Genomic DNA, 26,213 nt, shown 5'->3' with positions numbered 1-26,213 from the left:
AACAAACACACCCAGACCAGAGCAGATCACCCTGTAACAAACACACCCAGACCAGAACAGATCACCCCGTAACAAACACACCCAGACCATGCACCATCTCTGACCTGGGCCTTTTTAAATCTAAACTGAAAACGTATTTATTCAGGGTGGCTTTTAATACCCAGTAGTGTGGTCACACTTTTTTATACTTTGGTCTTGATGGTATGTTTTATTATTATTATTTTATTGTGCAAGCGCTTTTTGCCTTGATTGTATGTTTATTATGCAAAGCACTTTGGTTCCCCTGTAGGTCGACGCAAGGTGCTATATAAATAAAGTACATTTACATTTACATTTAGAAACGGTCAAACGCAGCGATGGCAGTGTCTTTCACACCATTTCTTCTGGCTGTTACATGAGCAGCGGTTCTGTTCAACCAGGGACAAGGACCGGTCCGACTCAGTCCCGAACCTCTGCCTCTCATCCCAGACTAATTATCAACTCCTATTTCACTTCATGGACCAAATTAGATATTTGTTTTTCCATCTTGTTGCAGCCGTGTGAGTTTATTTTCTCCCTCTTAAGCGGGGGAGGGGATCTCAATCTGATTTTCTGCTCTGAATTACTGTCTAATGAATATAAGGTTTTGGTTGTGGAGACAGGCAGACTAGCTAATGGCTTTGTTAGATTGTTGAGCAGCATGCCACACTCATTACTGCTCTCAGCGCCGTGATTAAGTTGATTTTCAGGCCGAATCCATCGCCGAGAAGAGGAATCTGCTCACATATACAACTATACGCATGGCCGTAATGTAATTATACGACTTAATAAGTTATTAATACAGTTTGTGGCTCAGCTGGAAATTGAAAAGTGGACGGCTGAAAACACACGAATGCAACTAATGTTCATGTTCAGATTGATTTAATTCCTTTTAGTACAAGAACACGATGTTAAAACAGAACGTCGAAGCGAAGGCTGTGCAGTCCACGACCCGCGGAAAACATCACGACTCTCCTCCGGTCCGGAGCGTTCTGTTTGCATAAAGGCCAAGAGAGAGAGACATCAGCAGGGTATTAGAGAAGCAACTGCTGCTGCACATCAATCTGGAAACAGTTCTGGAACTATTTCCGTTGAATCTAGAGGGTTAGGGTTAGGGTTAGGGGGTTAGGGTTAGGGTTAGGGGGTTAGGGTTAGGGTAAGGGTTAAGGTTAGGGTTAGGGTTAGGGTTAGGATTAGGGTAAGGGTTAGGGTTAAGGTTAAGGTTAGGGTTAAGGTTAGGGTTAGTGTTAGGATTAGGGTTAAGGTTAAGGTTAGGGTTGGTGGTTAGGGTTAGGGTTAAGGTTAGGGTTAAGGTTAGGGTTGGTGGTTAGGGTTAGGGTTAAGGTTAAGGTTAAGGTTAGGGTTAGGGTTAGGGTTAGGGTTAGGGGTTAGGGTTAGGGTTAGGGTTAAGGTTAAGGTTAGGGTTGGTGGTTAGGGTTAGGGTTAGGGTTAAGGTTAGGGTTGGGTTAGGGTTAGGGTAAGGGTTAAGGTTAGGGTTGGTGGTTGGGTTGTTTATTGTTTATTGGATGGATCCCCATTAGCTGCCGCCTTGGCGACCACTAATCTTCCTGGGGTCCATAAAGTACATAAAATATTACATAAATGATAACATCTAAGACATAAATACATACAGTCTTACATTCCTAGCATAACTACACTTATAATAAAAACAATAACAACAATAATACACATACATGTACATACACACACACACACACACACACACACACACACACACACACACACACACACACACACATCAGTTATATATGCATAATATCCTAATATATTAATAACACTATAATTATTCTAATACACTATAATAGCACTAATAATACCATACATTAGTAATATATTTTTAGTCATTGCTTTCATTATAATAATTCTACTAATTTCAATATCAATAATAAATTCACAGTCATATGGGTTGGTGGTTAGGGTTAGTGGTTAGGGTTGGTGGTTGGATTAGGGGTCAGGGTTAGGGGTCAGGGTTAGGGGTTAGGGTTAGGGTTGGTGGTTGGGTTAGGGGTTAGAGGTTAGGGTTAGGAGTTAGAGTTAGGGGTCAGGTTCAGGGTTAGAGGTTGGGGTTGGGGTTAGGGGTTAGGGTTGGTCGTTGTGTTAGGGGTTAGGATTAGGGGTCAGGGTTAGCGGGTCAGGGTTAGGGTTGGTGCTTGGGTTAGGGGTTAGGGGTTAGGGTTAGGGGTTAGGGTTAGGGGCCAGGGTTAGGGTTAGAGGTCGGGTTAGGGGTCAGGGTTAGGTGGGTGATTGCGGCGCCCCTGAGGGGAACCAGCCTCCTTTGCTCGTTAGTGATTCAGAGATCCAAAAGAGGCATTCATTGAATTGATAATTAAACTGTGCAGGTAAATCAGAATCTGAATCAGCTTTATTCGCCAAATTTGAACATGGCCCCACAAGGAATTTGACTCCGGTTGTTTCGCTCACTGTACCCAGATTTTAAAAATAGCAGTAAATAAACAAATGTGGCACTTATTAACATATATACAATTAAAAAGGTGAAAGGTGCAGCAGTATGAGGTAGACGTGGCAATGACAGCTCTTAATAACATATGTACAATTTTTAAAAATCATGATTTAAGCAAGGCAAAATAAATACAAGTAATCAAATGGGTAGTTTTCCACAGGTCAGGTGGTGGTTTGGAGATGTCCTCTGACTGTGGTGAGTGGTTGAATAACGAAAAGATGCCACGGGGTTGGAGCACAACGTGTCCATAAACGTACGTCTGTAAGCCCATTGTTTGATTGTGTGTTGCTCCGTTTAGTTGCTTTATTGTTCACTTTAAGCTTTTTGGTTGCTAATGCTAAACTACAATGTATTTGTACTTGGAGCCAGGCGCTTGACTCCTGCTTTTCTCCTGTTCAGTTTAGCCGTTCTTTGTTGTTGTCGTTAGCATCCGTGTGCTAACACATGCTAGCCAGGTTTTTGGTTACAGAGCTAGCGTATCCAGGTACTCTATAGTTAGCCAAGTGTTGTTCTTGGTTCAGTTTTAGTGGTTTTAAAATGCTATAATGTGGTATTTCTGCTTACTTTAACCGCATCGGGGCTGAAAAAGTTCAGAGGATTTGAAAAGTGTTGTTTTGATTTCATAAGATTTGTTAAGTTTGAATCTTTACACAACAGGATTAATGAGTAAGTTTGATTGGTGGGCAACTCTGGAACAAAACGTCCGATTTAAATCCCTAAAGTTTTTTCATAATTCTTCTTCTTCTTTTCCTTTGGTTCCTCCCTTCAGGGGTCGCCACGGCGACTCCTCCGTCTCCATCCTTCTTCCCTCACAACGTCATACATCCTTCACAACATCCGTATACCTCCTCTTTGGTCTCTTCTAGAGACATCTCTGGTCTCCCTCCGTCTTGTAGACCCTGACTACGTTTCCATGCAGTCCAAATTGGGGTTAAGGTCAATATTCCGGTTACTGAAACATTGGGAATAATCTGTTTCCTTGAGTGAGCAAGCAGGGTTATCCCTGTTTACATGGATAATGCTGTATACGGAGAACGTAATGACGCAATTCCCGTCTCTTCTTCCTGTATCCAAATCCAAAACAACAACAATAACAGCAGCACGGAGGATAATCAACCGCCCAGTAGAAGTCGCCTTTTTCAGCGTCTTGCAGCGGAGCTTGATCTGGTCTGGCGTTCCTACAAATCCTGCTTCACCAACTTTTGGCTCACCCTTTAGTAAATCTGACTATCCCGGTACTTTATACCGTCTACAAATGCAGAAATGTTCATATCTTTCAATCATGAAGTGATTAGTCTCCTCCTGGTCTTGGTTTCTCCGTGTTTATGGACTCAAAAGACCAAGATTTCTTGCGAAAAGAACAGAAAACAAATTCCTGTTCCTTTTCATGGGGAAATCCCATTAGGTGTTTACATGACCCAATATTCAGGTTAGAAAAGGAGTAACCCAGGGGTAATTTTCAGGTTTTTAAAAACCGGAATATGAACAAATTCCAGTTATTCAAAGGGGTCATTGGTGTTTACATGGCCGTGGTTATTGCTAATAATCCAGTTAGAAAAGGGTTATTGATGCATGGAAACGTAGTCATTGATTCTTGTTGCTACTCCTTCAGAAACGTCCTGTCCTGCCTTTGTCCGGTTCGGCCCAAGCACCTCACTTCCTTTGCGTGAGCATCCTTTCTTCCTCTCCTCTCATCCCGGCGAGGAGGGGGCAGCATTAGTATGCTCTTTTCATATCTCTGCCCCCCTCCGCCCTCGCGCCCTCGCGCAGTGAACAAACATAAAAATAGTTTATGCTCCTGACAAGAAAATGCCTCTAATCCTGAGGTCTGTTGCCGAGCAAACAGACGCCATCGGCCACTTATTATTCTGCAGAGAATTTTCCATGTGGGGTGTTTGTGGTATCCATGGCAACAAAGTAGGGTGCACATATCCCCCCCGTCAGCGAGCAGAATGGGAGACGAGAGGATGAAAGAGGCGATAAAATAACACACTTAGCGAAAGGCACGAGGCAAGCTGGAACCTGTTAGCTGACAAACCGGAGTGTGTGTTTACACACCTGCACACAGCTGGAGGCCGGCACACAAACGCATTTGCATTTCTTTGACTGCATCCTTCTGTGTTTTTGTGCAACAGCAGGGCTGGAAATATTACCGAATCAGACGCACAGGTGTAACCTCATGTCTTTCTTGCCGAGTCATGTGCTGAAGTGTGTAAAAACATCAAAATCATTGGTATCACAGACATACAACCTCAGAGCAGCAACGCAGAACTTCTCTCACCGTGAGGCCCCAAAAGAATCCCAAAAAAGCCAGCAAAAGCCCCAAAAAAGCCCCCAAAAGCCCTAAAAAAGACCCCAAAAGGTCGAAAAAGCCCCAAAAAGCCCCAAAAAAGACCCCATAAAGGCCGAAAAAGCCCCAAAAGCCCCAAAAAGCCCCCAAAAAAGCCCCAAAAAGCCCCCCAAAAGCCCCCCAAAAAGCCCCAAAAAGCCCCAATAAGCCCCAAAACAGCCCCCAAAAGCCCCCAAAGGCCCCAAAAAGACCCCAATAAGGTCGAAAAAGCCCTAAAAAGCCCCAAAAACCACCAAAAAGCCCCAATACCCCCCAGAACCCCCCCAAAAAAGCCCTAAAAAGCCCCCAAAAAAACCCAAAAAGCCCCCCAAAAAGCCCCAAAAAAGCCCCAAAAACCCTTAAAAAGCCCCCAAAAAAGCCCCAAATGCCACAAAACAGGCCGAAAAGAACCCCAAAAAGCCCCAAAAAGCTACCGAACGCCAGACCAGATCAAGCTCTGCTGGAAAACGCTGAAAAAGGAAAACTACAGGGACTGGAAACAAAACGACTTCTACTGGGCTGTTGATTATCCTCCGTGCTGCTGTTATTGTTGTTGTTTTGGACTTGGATACAGGAAGAAGAAGCAGAAATGAGAGGAATTGCATCATGACGTTCTCCGTGCGTCGCTGGTTTGATCCAGATATCCTGAATGATTAATCACCATGTAAACGGGGATAACCCTGTTTGCTCACGCATGGAAACACATTATTCCCAATGTTTCAGGAACCAGAATATTGACCTCAATTTGGACTGCATGTAAACATAGTCAGTGTTTTTGTTAATGTTTAAGGCTGAACTCAGCGTGTTAATGTGTAAACGGCGGTTGCTGTAGCACGTCTGCTGAACTCTCTCCTCATTGGCCGCCCAGACCTCGGCTCTCCGTCTGACACCGTGGAGAACGACGTGAGTCGGTTGGAGAGGTGTGAAGATTGAGCTGCGGTCAAACCGCATCACCTGCTGGAAGCTAAATCAGCAGCGACGCTGCGAACGGCGTCGTGTTTGCATGAAACATTTGTTTTCCTTTGTGTTTTTTTTAATGCTCCCCGAACGCCGAGTCTTCCACTCCAAGTCAAGCTCCAATTTCCTGCCTCGTGTTTTTCTTATTTCAATTCACTCCTCTTCATCTCCTGCTCTTTTTATCTCCCCTCAGCTGTCACCTTCCCTCCTCCGGCAGGAATGATTTGCTCTCAGGGAACAAACATGATCATTATTTTAACAAAAGAGAGCAACTGCTGCAAGTCAGTGTAATATGTCTTCACATGCTCGATCAATAACCAGATAACTGTTGAAGCCCATCCATAGCTTGGTCTTGGTTTTGGTCTTGGTTTTGGTTTCGGTTTTGGTCTTGATCTTGGTCTTGGTCTTGGTTTTGGTTTCGGTCTTGGTCTTGGTCTTGGTCTTGGTCTTGGTTTCGGTATTGGTCTTGGTCTTGGTCTTGGTCTTGGTCTTGGTCTTGGTCTTGGTTTCGGTCTTGGTCTTGGTCTTGGTCTTGGTTTCGGTCTTGGTCCTGGTCTTGGTCTTGGTTTTGGTTTTGGTTTTGGTCTTGGTCTTGGTCTTGGTTTCGGTCCTCTCATGTTATGTCTGATTACAGTCCTGTAAATGTAAAAACAGCAGTGTGTTTAATCGTAACAGAGGAGCAGAAAGAAAACGTGAAGTTAGTTTGACTGAGCTGACGATGCGTCACCGCCGTTACCGACTCTGAGCCCTCCAATTACAGCTATCAAGTATCCCCCTGCACCGAGCAGCGATCAATAAGTGAATTAGACTCCACTTTCAGCTTCCTCCCCGGCCAGCCGGCCCCAGAACCAGCTGGCCGGGATAACGAGCCTGGAGAACCGGCAGCATCTGCAGCAAAGACATCACACCAGTGTTAGCGCATCAGTCTTCCCGGGAGGGGACGCCCCGGCTGGTCCCCCAAGACCAGACCATGTGAGGACCAGAGACAGAAAACCGGGACCCATGAGTGATCCAGGAGTGATCCAGAAGTGATCCAGGACCCAGGAGTGACCCAAGAGTGATCCAGGAGTGACCCAGGAGTGACCCAGGACCCAGGAGTGACCCAGGAGTGATCCAGGAGTGACCCAGGAGTGACCCAGCAGTGATCCAGGAGTGATCCAGGAGTGATCCAGGAGTGACCCAGAAGTGACCCAGGAGTGACCCAGGACCCAGCAGTGATCCAGGAGTGACCCAGGAGTGATCCAGGAGTGATCCAGGAGTGATCCAGGAGTGACCCAAGAGTGATCCAGGAGTGATCCAGGAGTGATCCAGGAGTGATCCAGGAGTGACCCAAGAGTGATCCAGGAGTGACCCAGGAGTGACCCAAGAGTGATCCAGGAGTGACCCAGGAGTGACCCAAGAGTGATCCAGGAGTGACCCAGGAGTGACCCAAGAGTGATCCAGGAGTGACCCAGGAGTGACCCAAGAGTGATCCAGGAGTGACCCAGGAGTGACCCAGGAGTGATCCAGGAGTGACCCAGGAGTGACCCGGACCCAGGAGTGACCCAGGACCCAGGAGTGACCCAGGAGTGATCCAGGAGTGATCCAGGAGTGATCCAGGAGTGGCCCAGGAGTGGCCCAGGAGTGATCCAGGACCCAGGAGTGGCCCAGGAGTGACCCAGGAGTGATCCAGGAGTGGCCCAGGAGTGACCCAGGACCCAGGAGTGACCCAGGAGTGACCCAGGACCCAGGAGTGACCCAGGAGTGATCCAGGAGTGATCCAGGAGTGATCCAGGAGTGACCCAAGAGTGATCCAGGAGTGATCCAGGAGTGATCCAGGAGTGATCCAGGAGTGACCCAAGAGTGATCCAGGAGTGACCCAGGAGTGACCCAAGAGTGATCCAGGAGTGACCCAGGAGTGACCCAAGAGTGATCCAGGAGTGACCCAGGAGTGACCCAAGAGTGATCCAGGAGTGACCCAGGAGTGACCCAAGAGTGATCCAGGAGTGACCCAGGAGTGACCCGGACCCAGGAGTGACCCAGGACCCAGGAGTGACCCAGGAGTGATCCAGGAGTGACCCAGGAGTGATCCAGGAGTGGCCCAGGAGTGACCCAGGACCCAGGAGTGACCCAGGAGTGACCCAGGACCCAGGAGTGACCCAGGAGTGATCCAGGAGTGATCCAGGAGTGACCCAGGACCCGGGAGTGACCCAGAAGTGACCCAGGAGTGATCCAGGAGTGATCCAGGAGTGATCCAGGAGTGACCCAAGAGTGATCCAGGAGTGATCCAGGAGTGATCCAGGAGTGATCCAGGAGTGACCCAAGAGTGATCCAGGAGTGACCCAGGAGTGACCCAAGAGTGATCCAGGAGTGACCCAGGAGTGACCCAAGAGTGATCCAGGAGTGACCCAGGAGTGACCCAAGAGTGATCCAGGAGTGACCCAGGAGTGACCCAAGAGTGATCCAGGAGTGACCCAGGAGTGACCCAGGAGTGATCCAGGAGTGACCCAGGAGTGACCCGGACCCAGGAGTGACCCAGGACCCAGGAGTGACCCAGGAGTGATCCAGGAGTGATCCAGGAGTGACCCAAGAGTGATCCAGGAGTGATCCAGGAGTGATCCAGGAGTGATCCAGGAGTGACCCAAGAGTGATCCAGGAGTGACCCAGGAGTGACCCAAGAGTGATCCAGGAGTGACCCAGGAGTGACCCAAGAGTGATCCAGGAGTGACCCAGGAGTGACCCAAGAGTGATCCAGGAGTGACCCAGGAGTGACCCAAGAGTGATCCAGGAGTGACCCAGGAGTGACCCAGGAGTGATCCAGGAGTGACCCAGGAGTGACCCAGGACCCAGGAGTGACCCAGGAGTGATCCAGGAGTGATCCAGGAGTGACCCAAGAGTGATCCAGGAGTGATCCAGGAGTGATCCAGGAGTGATCCAGGAGTGACCCAAGAGTGATCCAGGAGTGACCCAGGAGTGACCCAAGAGTGATCCAGGAGTGATCCAGGAGTGATCCAGGAGTGACCCAAGAGTGATCCAGGAGTGACCCAGGAGTGACCCAGGAGTGATCCAGGAGTGACCCAGGAGTGACCCGGACCCAGGAGTGACCCAGGACCCAGGAGTGACCCAGGAGTGATCCAGGAGTGATCCAGGAGTGACCCAAGAGTGATCCAGGAGTGATCCAGGAGTGATCCAGGAGTGATCCAGGAGTGACCCAAGAGTGATCCAGGAGTGACCCAGGAGTGACCCAAGAGTGATCCAGGAGTGACCCAGGAGTGACCCAAGAGTGATCCAGGAGTGACCCAGGAGTGACCCAAGAGTGATCCAGGAGTGACCCAGGAGTGACCCAAGAGTGATCCAGGAGTGACCCAGGAGTGACCCAGGAGTGATCCAGGAGTGACCCAGGAGTGACCCGGACCCAGGAGTGACCCAGGACCCAGGAGTGACCCAGGAGTGATCCAGGAGTGATCCAGGAGTGGCCCAGGAGTGGCCCAGGAGTGATCCAGGACCCAGGAGTGGCCCAGGAGTGACCCAGGAGTGATCCAGGAGTGGCCCAGGAGTGACCCAGGACCCAGGAGTGACCCAGGAGTGATCCAGGAGTGATCCAGGAGTGACCCAGGACCCAGGAGTGACCCAGGACCCAGGAGTGACCCAGGAGTGATCCAGGAGTGATCCAGGAGTGACCCAGGACCCGGGAGTGACCCAGAAGTGACCCAGGAGTGATCCAGGAGTGACCCAAGAGTAAGCCAAGAGTGACCCAGGAGTGATCCAGGAATGACCCAGGACCCAGGAGTGACCCAGGAGTGACACACACAGATGTTTAGACGGAAACAGGAGCTAGAAACCAGAATCACCAGAAAACTGCATCCTGCGTTGCAGGAACGTTGCCATTTTGAAGTTCAATAACCTCAATAACTGAACAACAAAGGCCCTTAAGGCTTTTGTCTGTTTTAAAACATGAATCTTAATTTCCTATCATGATATATTTGTTTATTTTTAGGAAGTGTGGAGTCGCTGTCGTGGTCGTCTGTCCCTGCTGTCGACCTAATCCAGCCAAAGTTCAGTCTGGCTGCTGCCCTGGTTCTCTGAGGGAACTGAGTCACAAACCGACCAATGGATGGAGGCCCAGGTCACATGACACACTGGTCTCTGAAGAGCTGTGTTACTACAATTACCCAGCATGGGTAAATAAAGTATAACTATAAGTTATTTCTGCTAAAGATGGCAGTCCTGGTACGAGTTCAGTAAATGGCAGTAACATGGCGTGTGCCGATGCATCAAGCTCTTTCTTATTTATTTATTAATTAATTTATTTATTTACTTATATATTCATTCTTTATTTATTTATTCTTTATTTATTTATTTATTTATTTATTTATTTATTTATTTATTTATTTATTTATTTATTTATTTATTTATTTATTTATTTATTTATTTATTTATTTCATTAAAAGAAAAACAATACAGGTCAATATAATTAGAACAAATCTCTTTCCTTGAATGAAAGGGAACAGAAAGAAGACTAAGCTTATTTTATCCCTCCCTTTTTCCTAAAAAATCACATTTCAAATAGTGTAATCATCAAAAAAAACAAATGACAAATTATTCAATAAAAAAAAAACAGTTTCCAATAAAAAAAAGAAAAAAGAAAACCAAAACTGCAACAAAGTTATAAAATAACACTAAATAGTTGTCGTCAAACACACATAGTCGTATTCTTTTTTGATTCAAAGAATAAAAATATGACAATGGTGCTAAAAAGAGAGAGAGAAAAAAAGAAAACCCACGAACTTAACAATTATCCTCATATTTCTTCATCAAACTGGCTTTTATTATTCTTTTAAATATAATGTTTGTTTTGCATTCTTTGGCTTCTGTATCCACATTGTTCCATGAACTGATTTTTTAAAGATATCTGTTCCTTTTAAGTTATACTTATTTTCTCTTTATGCAATTTTTTTCTGTATATTTCGGTGAACCAGAGAGTCAAACACAAGAGTTTTATGTGTTTAAACTCTAATCTAGAGGCTTCTTTTAAAGAGGTCAGGAAAGTGTGTTTATTCTTGTTCATGTCGCCTCCTGACGTCTGTATAACCAGATCCAGCGGTCATGATGAATTGTTGGTCTTTATTTCTTTGGTCTGTATCTGCGTATCGTTGAACGTTTAAATACCAGGATATGAAAGTGGCTGAGATGATGGCGGAGACCCCGATCCCCCCAGCAGGGTCTCCGCCCCCATATCTCATATCTCACATCTCCAGGAACACTGGCTCCGTGTGTTTGTGTCTCTGCCATGTTTGTCCTGCCGTTTGGCAGAGGAAGGGGTTGTCGGTGCCACCGCCCTGGTGGGGGTGTGATGTCATATCACAGCGCCGCGTTCTGCTGCCACAATGGAGCATCTGCTGTGGATCTGACGGCGGATCGGGACCAAACTCTGGTCACCAGAACCAGGAAAAGGCTGTAATTACGGGGAAGAGAAACCAGTTTGAACATCAGATTATTGAATCGGTGTTTTGTTTTATTTTATCTTGGATCCCCGTTAGCGGACGCAAATAGCCAGCTAATCTTCCTGGAGCCGCGAGTTTATGAATGGATGGAGTTTATGAATATATAAATAAATACAATTACATCACTCCATCAACCCTCCCCACTAACCCCAACCACAACATTACATTAACAAAAAAACTGTCTCTGCTTGTTGCTTTAGTAACGGCATAAATCTGTTCTACTGTGAGATGAACCTGGACATATACGTTCTTTTCATTGCATTTGGTCTTGGTAAAGGAATGGAAAGGGATGGAAACATGACCCCTGCTAACTTGTCTTGTCCTGGACCACTGGTTCTTGGGGTAACTGTACCAAATAATAATGTCCATGGACCACTGGTTCTTGGGGTAACTGTACCAAATATTAATGTCCATGGACCACTGGTTCTTGGGGTAACTGTACCAAATAATAATGTCCATGGACCACTGGTTCTTGGGGTAACTGTACCAAATATTAATGTCCATGGACCACTGGTTCTTGGTAACTGTACCAAATATTAATGTCCATGGACCACGGGTTCTTGGTAACTGTACCAAATATTAATGTCCATGGACCACTGGTTCTTGGTAACTGTACCAAATATTAATGTCCATGGACCACTGGTTCTTGGTAACTGTACCAAATATTAATGTCCATGGACCACTGGTTCCTGGGGTAACTGTACCAAATATTAATGTCCATGGACCACTGGTTCCTGGGGTAACTGTACCAAATATTAATGTCCATGGACCACTGGTTCTTGGGGTAACTGTACCAAATATTAATGTCCATGGACCACTGGTTCTTGGTAACTGTACCAAATATTAATGTCCATGGATCACTGGTTCTTGGTAACTGTACCAAATATTAATGTCCATGGACCACTGGTTCTTGGGGTAACTGTACCAAATATTAATGTCCATGGACCACTGGTTCTTGGTAACTGTACCAAATATTAATGTCCATGGACCCCTGGTTCTTGGTAACTGTACCAAATATTAATGTCCATGGACCACTGGTTCTTGGTAACTGTACCAAATATTAATGTCCATGGACCACTGGTTCTTGGTAACTGTACCAAATATTAATGTCCATGGACCACTGGTTCTTGGTAACTGTACCAAATATTAATGTCCATGGACCACTGGTTCTTGGTAACTGTACCAAATATTAATGTCCATGGACCACTGGTTCTTGGTAACTGTACCAAATATTAATGTCCATGGACCACTGGTTCTTGGTAACTGTACCAAATATTAATGTCCATGAACCACTGGTTCTTGGTAACTGTACGGGTCACTGTCAAGTCCAACTGATGCTAATTTAAGACCATAATCGGGGACCATCTAGTTCAATTTAGCTAAAGCTCTGATAAACCTGGGCTTCAGTGAGTTAAAGTCATGAAATGGCTGTAGATAATTACAGTCCCCCGACGTCAAACTTCCACTTAAAAGTGGACATTTGCACCTTTATTCTTTGGTCCTGGTAAGGCAAGTTTATCTGTACAGCACAATTCAACACAACGTAATTCAAAGTGCTTTACATCAACATTAAAAGCGGCAAGACAGAATTACACAGTAAATAACAAACAAAATGAAATAAAATGATGAGAAAAGAGGTAAAATAATAAAAAGCACCAGTTGTAAAAAGTAAGGGCAGTAGATCCAGCAGGTTCATCTCATTCTTACAATGGCAAGAATTACGTTTCTATACGGTCAAAACGTACAAAGACCAGGTCAAATACAGTCAGCAGTCAGTTTATCTTATTTTCCTCTCAGTTCTGACTTCAGAGCGATGACGCTGACATTTCACCAACCCTGGTTGATGCTTCGGCAGCAATGCCTGCAGGAACAGACGCGTCGATCAGCCGATCAGCAGGTTGACGTCAGCAGTTCCGGGTTTTTGGATTCATGAATTAGAAATGAAGAGTGTTGAGGCTGAATCCCGGTGGAGGACGTCTCACATCCGCCAGACTCTCCCCTTTATCTGAGCTTTCTACAGATCAGTTTCTCCCGGAGACGGCCGAGCAGCCGAGCAACACGTTTCATTGATGGCAGGAAGAAAACCTCCTTCCTCTCTGGGGTTCCTGGAAAATTCTGAGGAGGAAATCCACCACATGAAAGCAAATTAAAAGAAGAAATTACGATCGATACCTGTTTGAGAATCCTGAATAGAAAAGGATATCTGTTAGTCTGCGCCAGGAAACCTGTTAACCCAAGTTAGCTGGCTGCAGTAAACTTGTTATGCTAAGCTTGTCAGCATCATTTTAATAGAGGGTCTGCATTGACGTCACTTCCCCACTGGACCAACCCCCTTACTCGCACTGAGTGGCTAAACATCAGCAAAAATGGCTGCAACTAGTGGAAAAGACGGGATAACAGCCGATTCTGGGCTTAAATTAGCGTCAGTTGGACTTGACAGTGACCCGTACAGTTACCCCAAGAACCAGTGGTCCATGGACATTAATATTTGGTACAGTTACCAAGAACCAGTGGTCCATGGACATTAATATTTGGTACAGTTACCAAGAACCAGTGGTCCATGGACATTAATATTTGGTACAGTTACCAAGAACCAGTGGTTCATGGACATTAATATTTGGTACAGTTACCAAGAACCAGTGGTTCATGGACATTAATATTTGGTACAGTTACCAAGAACCAGTGGTCCATGGACATTAATATTTGGTACAGTTACCAAGAACCAGTGGTTCATGGACATTAATATTTGGTACAGTTACCCCAAGAACCAGTGGTCCATGGACATTAATATTTGGTACAGTTACCAAGAACCAGTGGTCCATGGACATTAATATTTGGTACAGTTACCAAGAACCAGTGGTCCATGGACATTAATATTTGGTACAGTTACCAAGAACCAGTGGTTCATGGACATTAATATTTGGTACAGTTACCAAGAACCAGTGGTTCATGGACATTAATATTTGGTACAGTTACCAAGAACCAGTGGTCCATGGACATTAATATTTGGTACAGTTACCAAGAACCAGTGGTTCATGGACATTAATATTTGGTACAGTTACCAAGAACCAGTGGTCCATGGACATTAATATTTGGTACAGTTACCAAGAACCAGTGGTCCATGGACATTAATATTTGGTACAGTTACCAAGAACCAGTGGTCCATGGACATTAATATTTGGTACAGTTACCAAGAACCAGTGGTCCATGGACATTAATATTTGGCCACCAATCCAGTTTCCTGATATTTATATGAACTTAATTTCTACTCCGGGGAAATACACGAAGCAAAGCTTGAAGGCTTACAAAAGTCTTGACGCTTGGTCCGACTTCAAGGCAGGATTTGTTGTAGAAATTAAAGTGATGAGGACACCGAACTTTGTGATTTGACAGTTTAACGTTAGCTACCCAAAAATCCAACATTAGCTGATACAAAATGGGAACCACAAATCCACGTTTCGGTGTCTGGAATCCATTTGTCTCTCTTAAGCTTATTTTTCGGCAGTGTGTAAAACGATAACTCCGATTTCTTGCTAAATCTGAGTACAGTCGATCACACAACAGCTCTTTCCCATTTTAGATGTTTTCCAGTTGCTCAAACTGAAAGTTTACGCTGTCACTCAGTCTTTCTGACACTCAGTCTTTCTGACACTCAGTCTTTCTGACACTCAGTCTTTCTGACACTCAGTGGGTGAAACCTGCTGTGAAGTCACATCTGTGACGTCATGAACATTCCCTCTATTATAGCGTTTTCAAGATAAATATTAGTAGACTTTTTAAATTGGCACATTTTTGCAGCTTTTGTGTTTTATTTGACATAAATGTCCCTAAATGTGAAGAGAACAGTTGTGGGTTTGTTAGTATCAGTGACGTCTTCAGCAGGTTCTAGCGCCGCTGCTGAGCTACAAGGACGTATCTCAGGAAGGATGAAGGATCTGGATGATTGACACCTCAGTAGAATCCTAACAGCCAATAGGATCCGTGACAGTCCACAAGTCCTCGGCAGGAATTGTCCAATCAGAATGAAGATGGTGGTTCCTGGTAGCGCTAGTTTGCTGCTAGCGCGAACAGAAATGGTTCCAGAATGATCCAGATTCGTCTCAGTTGTTGGATTCCATGAATCTGGTGCAGTTTTTCCCCTGGAATCTGATTTCTGATGGTGAAACACCAAAGATAAAGATTTGTGTGTTGTATTTTACCAACGTTCGGAAGAGGGGATTTCGGCCACGTTTCCACATAACCAGGTATTTTCAAAAACTGATATCTCCCCCTCTACGTTTTGAAAAATCCCATCATTTCCAGGAACCTGCATAAATATCTGTTAAGGTGCTATGAGCAGCCAAACCTACAGGGGGCAGTGTAACGAGAAGATAAAGTCATGCTAGCCAATCAGAATCCTGGAAAAAAAACATCAACAAATGACACGAGTAACTTCCAGTTACTTCCAAGATGAACCAGAGTCTTTGGTTTGGAGTGACAGAGAAGTGGAGTTACTTTTAAGTGTGACGTTAGAATATAAAACAGGTAAAATACAAGTAAATATTGACGGTTACAAACTAATTGTAATCACAGGTGTCACTCATGACGCTGGTGACGTTTCTGTCTCATAATGTGACGTTCTGAAGCCTAAATGTCCGTTTCTCTCCGTTTACAAGCAAACGTGAAGACGGAGCTTTTGCAAATCTCCACTTTGGCCGGAGTTTCAGAAATGATGGTTTTTGGAGACTTTGAGCTTCGTTTTCGTGTAAACGAACGACCAAAACGCAGGAAAACAGCACCTTTTTTGCTACGTGGAAACAGGGCCTCAGTAGAATCCTAACGGCCAATAGGATCCGTGACAGTGCACAAGTCCTCGGCAGGAATTGTCCAATCAGAATGAAGATGGTGGTTCCCGGTAGCGCTAGTTTGTTCCTACTGCGAACAGAAATGGTTCCAGAATGATCCAGATTCGACTCAGTCGTTGGATTCCATGAATCTGGTGCAGTTTTTCCCCTGGAATCTGATTTCTGATGGTGAAACACCAAAGATAAAGATTTGTGTGTTGTGTGTTCCCAACGTTAGGAAGAGGTGATTTCATCTCATTTTCATTCCGGCCTTGAGCTCGTCAAACTTCCAATCTCAGCAGCGGCGATGCCCATGCATGCACTTGATAGACAAGAGACGCGCCGGCCGGAATACCAAGCACTGGCACATGTTCGTATGAGCAACGGAAACATATCTGAGTTTATATGAATCTCAAACACGCCGCCAGCGCTGCTGCTGTCACTCACCCTCGTATTAACATTCATGCTCACACAGGCCTGGCCGTCCTCACATCATCACGCCGCAGCACAAACATACATGTGTTCACACATAAACACATGCTAATTCCCCCGCAGCAACACACAGAAGCAAAAATATGACAAAGACATGCAAATATGAGCGACGTAAACCCCTGAAACGCCAGGCGAAGACGTTCCTCCCTCACAAATCCGACCGACACGGCGCGGCGGATGTTTCTGGATGTTCAAACAGACACACATTGTGCTAAATGATTTGTATCCTCCTCCTCTCTGATGCTCATGAATAAAACACGCTTCTCAGGGGAACTTTTTGCTTGACATAAATAAGAATTTAGATAGAAAATTGCATTATTAATCTGTGGCTCCTGGCTCAGCTCCTCCTGTAAAGAATTCATAGCGTGGTGGGAGTTTACAGCGTCACGCGGAACAAACGCCTGGAGGGCCGGAGGGCTGCGAGGCCGCGCTGTGATTGGTCGGGGTTTTGTTTCCTTTATTCTGCTGCATTCTGTGTTAGTAGTAAATAGGTTTTACTGGGTTATTATGACTAGAACTGGGAAAAACCTCTGACGTCTTCCTGTGCGTTTCTGAGGGAGGTTTGAAGCCCAGTTACTCTAACCAGGACTAGTGGAGCTGAAACCAGGACTAGTAACTGAAACCAGGACTAGTGGAGCTGAAGCCAGGACTAGTTCCAGATCTACCAGTCCTGGTTTCAGTCCTGGTTTCAGTCTTCAAACCTCAGTTTCAGTCGTCAGCACGTCCACATCATGACTGACAGAAACTCTGAATAAGTCAGCCGTTTTCCGGACCTCCTGCTGCGCGGCGGCTGCAGGAATCTCTTCACACATTAGGCCCATTTTAAAAACCTTACACTGGCTACCTGTTAGTTTTCGTGTTGATTTTAAAGTTCTTTTATTAGTTTATAAAGCGCTACATGGGCTTGCGCCAGAGTATATTTCAGAGATGTTTTTATTCTATGAACCAGGAAGGCCCCTCAGATCCTCTGGCTCTTCTTTTCTAGCTGTTCCACAGAGTAGAACTAAAACATTTGGTGATGCTGCTTTTAACCACTATGCTCCAAAACTGTGGAACAGCCTGCCGGAGGATCTGAGAGGAGCTGGAAATGTGGACATTTTTAAACGTAGATTAAAAACTCATCTCTTTGGTCTGGCTTTTATGTAGCATCACATTTTATAGTTTTAGTTTTATTCCGTTTAAAATTTTTTAAAGGTATCTGTTTTATTTATTTATCTATCTCTTATAATGTTTTTACTATTTTTATTGTTGTGGACTGATTATTTTTTTTTAGCCTTAATCCTTGAACCTTTATCTTTTTATAAATTTTATATATTTTATATTGTATGTCAGGGTGCATTGGTCTCCCAGTTTTTATTTGTTTATTATGCTTATTTTTCAATCAAAATGTCAAAGCACCTTGTATTTCATGTACTTGGACGAAAGGTGCTATATAAATAAAATTTGATTGATTGATTGATTGATTGATTGATTGATTGATTGATCCCACTCAGTCCTGGTTTCAGCTGTGGTTTAAATCTCAGTTTCAGTCCTGGTCCATGTTTCAGATGTTGTTTGAGTCCTGGTTTCAGTCCTGGTTTCAGTCCTGATTTCAGTCCTGGTTTTAGTCCTGGTTTTAGTCCATGTTTCAGCTCTGGTTTCAGTCCTGGTTCCAGCTCTGGTTTAAACCTCAGTTTCAGTTCTGGTTTCAGTCCTCGTTTCAGTCCTGGTCCGTGTTTCAGCTCTGGTTTCAGTCGTCGGCCCGTCCACATCATGACTGATGAAACTCTGAATAAGTCATCGTTTCCCGGGCCTCCCGCTGCGCGGCGGCTGCAGGAATCTCTTCATCCCACTCACAAACAGCTGGAAGCAGCAAACAGCTCCAGACATGTTTGATGTTCCCCGAGAGCGGGACGAGTCCCTGTCGCCCAGAGGAATCTCTAATGTGGATGTTATTGATGACAGCTGGTGCATTGATAAGCTGGAATGAAGAAGGAGAAGATGACAGAAACCTGGCAGACTGCTTTAGTGGTTCAGGTTGTCACTTAATTTCTGCTATTAAACTCAGTGTATTTGTCTTTTCCCTTTGTTTTTCAGCCGTATGTGTTTCCTCTACATGTGGGGTCCCTCTCCAGTGGCTACCGTTAGCCTCGTCTCGTTAGCCTCGTGGCTCACAGACAGCCCTTCAATGCTCTCACTGAACAAAACTGCTGTTTCAAGAAGGTTTTGCAGATAATTGTGTAAATGGTAAAAAAGAGCATGTTTTCTGAGTTAAGTTCCATCATAAAGTCACAAATGTCATAGTTTGGTCTGTAGATCATTCAGCCGTTTCAGTTTTTATCATTCACTAACCATCACTAGCGACCACCTGTTAGCTGCTAGCAACATTAGCTTGTTAGAAGCTGAACGCAGTTTCTCCGTGTCTGAATCTGGGGACTGAGAAAAACCTGGGTCCTGTAGGCCTGAGGGGTCTGGAAGGTTCTGGAAGTTACAAAAACTTCACGTCTTAATATACGTATTTACTAATATACACAAGTCCTGGTTTCAGTTCTGGTTCCAGTCCTGGTTTCAGTCCTGGTCCATGTTTCAGATGTTGTTTCAGTAGCGACACTTGTAATGAGGCTGTTTGGACAGATAGGAATGTATGTAAAGTCATATTAATTAGCAAAATTAATGTTAGCATAAGCTAAGGCCCCGTTTACACATAGCCAGGTATTTACAAAAACGGATATTTCCCCCTCTACGTTTTGAAACATTCCATCGTTTACACGAGATCGTTTTCAAAATCTCTTCGTTTACACGGATCCGCATAAATACGCTGTTAACGTCATGCCAGCCAATCAGAATCCTGGAAAAAACATCAACAAATGACACGTGTAACTTCCAGTTAAGGCTGATTTATGGTTCCGCGTTACACCAACGCAGAGCTACGGCGTAGGGTACGCGGCGACGCGCACCGTACGGCGCGCATCGCCGCGTACACTATGCCGTAGGCTCTGCGTTGGTGTAACGCAGGGTCGATTTAATTCAGGCTTTACTTCCAAGATGAACGAGAGTCTTTGGTTTGGAGTGACAGAGAAGTGGAGTTACTTTTAAGTGTGACGTTAGAATATAAAACAGGTAAAATACAAGAAAATATTGACGGTTACAAACTAATTGTAACCACAGGTGTCGCTCATGACGCTGGTGACGTTTCTGTTGCATAATGTGACGTTCTGAAGCCTAAATGTCCGTTTTCCTCTGTTTAGACGCAAACGTGAAAACTGAGTTTTTGAAAATCTACACTTTGGCCGGAGTTTTCAGAAATGATCGTTTTTTGGAGACTTTGAGCTCCGTTTTCGTGTAAACGAACGGCCAAAACGCATGAAAACGTCTCCGTTTTTGCTACGTGGAAACGGGGCCTAAGTCCCCAAAGACATAGTTACAATACAATTGAATGCTTTAACATTTTTTAAATTAAAATTAAATTTACATTAACTCAATTTAAAATGATTACCTGTGAGTGAATTGAGGGGGGCGTGTTCCAGTCGGCCCCCCGACCTGTTTGGTCCGCTGAAATGAGAGACACGCCCCTGCAGGCCCGAGCTGATTGACATCATTACCGGGGCGTGCAGCTTTTAGGCAGGTGTTGTAAACGTGGTGGCTGATGGGTATATTCAGAAACACACAAAGCTTGCATGTGTTCGTACGTCTGAGATCCATTCAGGCTTCCAGGTGGGGGGTTGAGCTCTCCCAGTCACAAGTGTCTCACATTAGGAGACACAAAGACCTCAGCAGGTGCTCCCTCCTGCCTTTGTCTCTCCGGCTCTCTGCTGTTTATTTGTTCAACTCTCCCAAAGAAAAGTTCCTCTCCGTCCGCCGCGCGGGGGGGGAAACAAAGAGGAGGAACGTGTCCGCCAGCGGCCACAAAGCAGAGGTGGACACGTCGGGGTTGGCGTGGCGTGAAACGGCAGGTGCTCCACAGACGGGTAAACCGGAGGTCGACTTCTCTTCTCCCGGCGAGGAAACGTAGAAACAACCGGCTAACCGGCACCGCTACACCGCTACACCGCTACACCGCTACACCGCTACACTGCAAAAACTAACGTCTTAGAAAGTTTCTAGCCTTTCTCGTAGAAACAAAACGCCTTGTTTCAAGAAAAAATACGAATGTTTTCAGACTTTTTTCCTGGTTTTAAGAGTTTTGGTCAAGAAAATCTTACTCCATTGGCAGAGATGTTTTTGCTCCATAATAAGACAAATATCGTATAAATTTAGGAATATTAGGTTGATTTCCAGCAGGGCTGTTTTTGCAGTGTAGATCTGCTTTGGGCCTCAGCGCATTCCTGAGCCGGAGATATTCACAAACCCCCATCTTACAAACTTAGAATAGAATAGATCTTTATGGTCATTATCACCAGGTACAACGGAATTAAAAGTGCTAAAAAAAATAAATCAAATGAAATAAAAACAAATAAAATAAAATAGATACATATCTGGACACATTCACCCCTCCACACACCAACATTACAAGAACTTTCATCAACATACAATAATTTTCGTTATTGCACATTAGCTTAAACTTAACCCGTTCCTACGTTCCTGCTCTGAAATGACGTACCCAAATTAAAATGTATATATCCGAGCGTATTCGAAAGAATCTGGTATCAAAATAAAGTGTAAAGGGAAGTAAACGTTTCCACGTTTACAGCACATTTCTGAAAACGAGCCGGAGAGTCATCCCCAAACTTATCTTTGCTTTTATTTGCTTTGCTTTTCTTTGCTTTTATTTGCTTTTATTTGCTTTTCTTTTCTTTGCTTTTATTTGCTTTTATTTGCTTTGCTTTTCTTTGCTTTTATTTGCTTTTATTTGCTTTTCAAAACCGATAAGAGTCATTGACTGTGTTTCCAGCATCAATAACCCTTTTAAAACCCGAATATTGGCAATTACCCAAATTTGCACGGCCATGTAAACACCAACAACCCCTTTGAATAACCAGAATTTCCTCATATTCGGGTTTTTAAAAACCCCAATATGAGCCCTGGGTTACTGCTTTTATAACTGAATATTGGGTCATGTAAACGCCAAACGGAATATCCCCATCAAACGGAACAGGAATCTGTTTTCTGCACATGCTCTGTTCACAAGGAATCCTGGTCTTTTGAGTCCAGGAAGTTCTTATAAACACGGAGAAACACAAGACCAGGAGGAGACTAATCACTTCATAAATGTAATGAAGGATATGAACATTTCTGCATTTGTAGACGGTAGAAAGTACCGGGATAGAAGATGTACAAGAAGGTGAGAGAAAAGTTGCACGAAGCAGCATTTGTTTTGTATTTGGATACAGGAAGAAGAAGCAGAAATGACGGGAATTGCGTCATGATGTTCTCCGTGCGTCGCTGGTTTGATCCAGATAAATGATTAATTACCATGTAAACGGAATATTCCAAATGTTTCAATAACCGGAATATTAGCAATAACCCGAATTATGACTGATGGAAACGTAGTCACTGAGAACATTTGGAATGTGTGGCAGTTTAGGGGCTGATGGGATGTTGGGGGGGTTCTGCTGTTCGGGGGGTCAGACCGACATCTAGACACTCTAACCCTAACCCTAACACTAACACTAACCCCTAACCCTAACCCCTAACCCTAACCTTAACCCTAACCTAAACCTAACCCTAACTCAAACCCTAACCCCTAACTCGAACCCTGAACCCTAACCCTAACCCCTAATCCCAACTCTAACCCTAACCCTAAACCTAACCCTGACCCCTAACCCTAACCCCTAACTCGAACCCTAACCCCAACCCCTAACCCTAACTCGAACCCTGACCCCTAACCCTAACCCCTAACCCTAACTCGAACACTGACCCCTAACTCGAACCCTGACCCCTAACCCTAACCCCTAACCCTAACTCTAACCCTAAACCTAACCCTAACTCTAACTCTAACCCTAACCCCTAACCCTAAACTTAAACTAGACCCTAACCCTAACCACTAACCCTAACTCTAACCCTAACCCTAAACCTAACCCCAACCCTAACTCTAACCCTAACCCTAACTCTAACACTAACCCTAAATTTAACCTTAACTTAACCCATAACCCATAACCCCTAACTCTAACCCTAACCCTAACTTTCCGTGCCTGGCCACGGCAATTTTGCTGGGCCGCCTTATAATTTAAAATTTTCTAAAACCTAACCCTAACCCCTAACCCTAACCCTAACTCTAACTCTAACCCTAACCCTAACCCTAAACCTAACCCTAACTCTAACACTAACCCTAAATTTAACCTTAACCTAACCCATAACCCCTAACCCCTAACTCTAACCCTAACCCTAACTTTCTGTGCCTGGCCACGGCAATTTTGCTGGGCCGCCTTATAATTTTAAATTTTCTACAACCTAACCCTAACCCCTAAACCTAACCCTAAACCTAACCCTAACCCTAACTCTAACCCTAACCCTAACCCTAACTCTAACCCTAACCCTAACCCTAACTCTAACCCTAACCCCTAAAACCTAACCCTAAACCTAACCCCTAACCCTAACCCTATCACTCTGGGAACGAACCGTCCAGATGACGACACTTCCAACAGAGAGTAAATCTGCTCTAATATCACGATGACGGCGGTTCCACCAGCTGGACGGTTTTTAACCAACACACTTCTGCTAATTACAGATTCACCACGAGTGATTAAACCGGCCGACGAGTGATTAAACCCTCGGACCGGAATGATGATCCTGGCTCCAGAAGCTCGTCAATATGGACCAATACTCGCAGGATCAATACTCCGTCAATATTTGTTCTGCTCATTATGTTAGGGTGTGTGTGTGTGTGTGTGTGTGTGTGTGTGTGTGTGTGTGTGAGTGTGTGTGTGTGTGTGTGTGTGTGTGTGTGTGTGTGAGTGTGAGTGTGAGTGTGTGTGTGTGTGTGTGTGTGTGTGTGTGTGTGTGTGTGTGTGTGTGTGTTTGTGTGTGTGTGTGTGTGTGTGTGTGTGTGTGTGTGTGTGTGTGTGTGTGTGTGTGTGTGTGTGAGTGTGAGTGTGTGTGTGTGTGTGTGTGTGTGTGTGTACTCAGGGCCGGCTGCCAGCTGTGCAGTCTGTTCACTAATCTCCGTTCTGAACAAACACTCCGGTCTGTTGTGGTTCTGGGGCCGGATTCACAAAATATTCTTAAGAAAAAAAATCTTCTTAAGTGTCATTTTTTTCTTAAGTTCAGTCTTAAGAAGAAAAAAGAGAAGAAGTCATATTCTCAAAAAAGGTTCTTAAGTATTTTCTCAACTTTCTTCCTAAGTTTCTTCTTAAGAAAAAACTTAAGAATAAATGGTATTCTTGAAATAAAAGTTCTCAAATTTGTTCTTGACTTTTTCCTTAACTTTAAGACAACCTTAACCTGTCTTAAAATGTCTTATGTGAAAAGGTAAGACACTAATATCACCTTTTTCAACACATTTGCACAAACAAAGACCCGCAATATTGTGGAGCATCGGTGTAGTGAAGTCTCGCTTCAGGCGCATCGACTGAATATAATGAAATGAATAATAATAATAATAATAATAATAATAATAATAATAATAATAATAATAATAATAATAATAATAATAATAATATAATTCTGGGATACTTGGCTGCTACTGCTGTGTGAACGGTCTGCTGGAGCGGCTACTGAATCCTTCATGTAGTATGCAGTACATACTGATGCAGTATGCAGCATGTAGTACTTAGTATGCCATTTCGGATTCAGTCATATTTGAAGAAGTTCTTAAGTAGGAAAAATGAGAAATTCGTAAGAAATTACAGTTCTTAAGACGGTTCTTAAGAAAATATTGAGGAATTTCACTTAAGAACTTTCTTATGAATTTCTTAATTTTAGATCTTAAGACATTTCTTAAGATCGTTCTTAAGAACATATTGGTGAATCCGTCCCCAGATTTGATGAGTCCAGAAACTCAGGTATGGTTCTGATGAGTCCAGAAACTCAGATCTGGTTCTGATGAGACCAGAAACTCCGATCTGGTTCTGATGAGTCCAGAAACTCAGATCTGGTTCTGATGAGTCCAGAAACTCAGATCTGGTTCTGATGAGTCCAGAAACTCAGATCTGGTTCTGATGAGACCAGAAACTCAGATCTGGTTCTGATGAGACCAGAAACTCAGATCTGGTTCTGATGAGTCCAGAAACTCAGATCTGGTTCTGATGAGTCCAGAAACTCAGATCTGGTTCTGATGAGTCCAGAAACTCTCGGTTTCAGCCCCCATTCTGGTTCGGTTTAGCCCTCGTTTCCACGTAGCAACAACTGTGGTGTTTTCAAGCGTTTTGTTCGTTCGTTTACACCAAAACGGAGCTCAAATTCACCAAAAACTATAATTTCTGAAAACTCCGGCCAAAGTGTAGATTTTTCAAAACCTCCGTCTTCACGTTTGCTTGTAAACGGAGAGAAACGGACATTTAGGCTTCAGAACGTCACATTATGAGACAGAAACGTCACCAGCGTCATGAGTGGCACCTGTGGTTACAATTAGTTTGTAACCGTCAATATTTTCTAGTATTTTACCTGTTTTATATTCTAAAGTTACACTTAAAAGTAACTCCACTTCTCTGTCACTCCAAACCAAAGACTCTGGTTCATCTTGGAAGTAACTGGAAGTTACTCGTGTCATTTGTTGATGTTTTTTTCCCGGATTGTGATTGGCTAGCATGACTTTATCTTCTCGTTACACTGCCCCCTGTAGGTTTGGCTGCTCATAGCACCTTAACAGATATTTATGCAGGTTCCTGGAAATGATGGGATTTTTCAAAACGTAGAGGGGGAAATGTCAGTTTTTGTAAATACCCGGCTCTGTGGAAACGTGGCCTTAGTCCCCGGTAGGTTCTGGCCCCGGTAATTCTGGTACCGTTAGGTTCTGGTACCGTTAGGTTCTGGTACCGGTAGGTTCTGGTACCGTTAGGTTCTGGTACCGGTAGGTTCTGGTACCGGTAGGTTCTGGTACCGGTAGGTTCTGGTACCGTTAGGTTCTGGTACCGGTAGGTTCTGGTACCGTTAGGTTCTGGCATCAATCGCTCGTCTGGAAAAAACTTACTTAAACTTTGGGGGTTTTGCAAGAAAGGATTGAGTTTTTTGTTAAGTTTAGAATTTTTTCTAACTTTTTCAAATCAGGGTTTTTTTTTTAAATCAGGGAATGGAGAAAAGCTGGAGTGACATCCTTCCGTCTCTGGACCAAACCAGGACCGGTTTATATATGCAGCAGACCAAACAACCGAACAGTAATCTAAATGACACAAAACCAAAACCAGGACTGAAACATATAAAGCTCTTGTGTTTGACTCTCTGGTCCACCGAAAGGAAACCACCAGAGGGATTCATAAAGGTTCCTCTCTCTCTATCCGTCCATCTTTCCAAGTGGCTCCGTCTCTGGGAAGCTGAAAGCTGAACTGTGAACGTTGAGGGTTGTGAGAGCTGCTCCTCTCAAACGAACCCTCAGGAATATTAAACCTCCCCTGGTCTCGCTCCGCTGCGTCCCGGCAGCTGACCAGCTCTTCATTCACAATAACCGTTATCAGCCGGTTCCTCCGCTCTCGTCTCTGCCCAGTTTAACTCGCCGCCCTGTTTGTTGTTTAAATGGAAGGGAGAGAAAATTGGCCACTTTCCTCCCTCACAGACTC

This window comes from Cololabis saira, chromosome 12, assembly GCF_033807715.1.
Source record: "Cololabis saira isolate AMF1-May2022 chromosome 12, fColSai1.1, whole genome shotgun sequence".
Taxonomy (NCBI): Eukaryota; Metazoa; Chordata; class Actinopteri; order Beloniformes; family Belonidae; genus Cololabis; species Cololabis saira.
The sequence above is the reverse complement of the archived record's forward strand: the minus strand, read 5'-3'. Positions refer to the sequence as shown.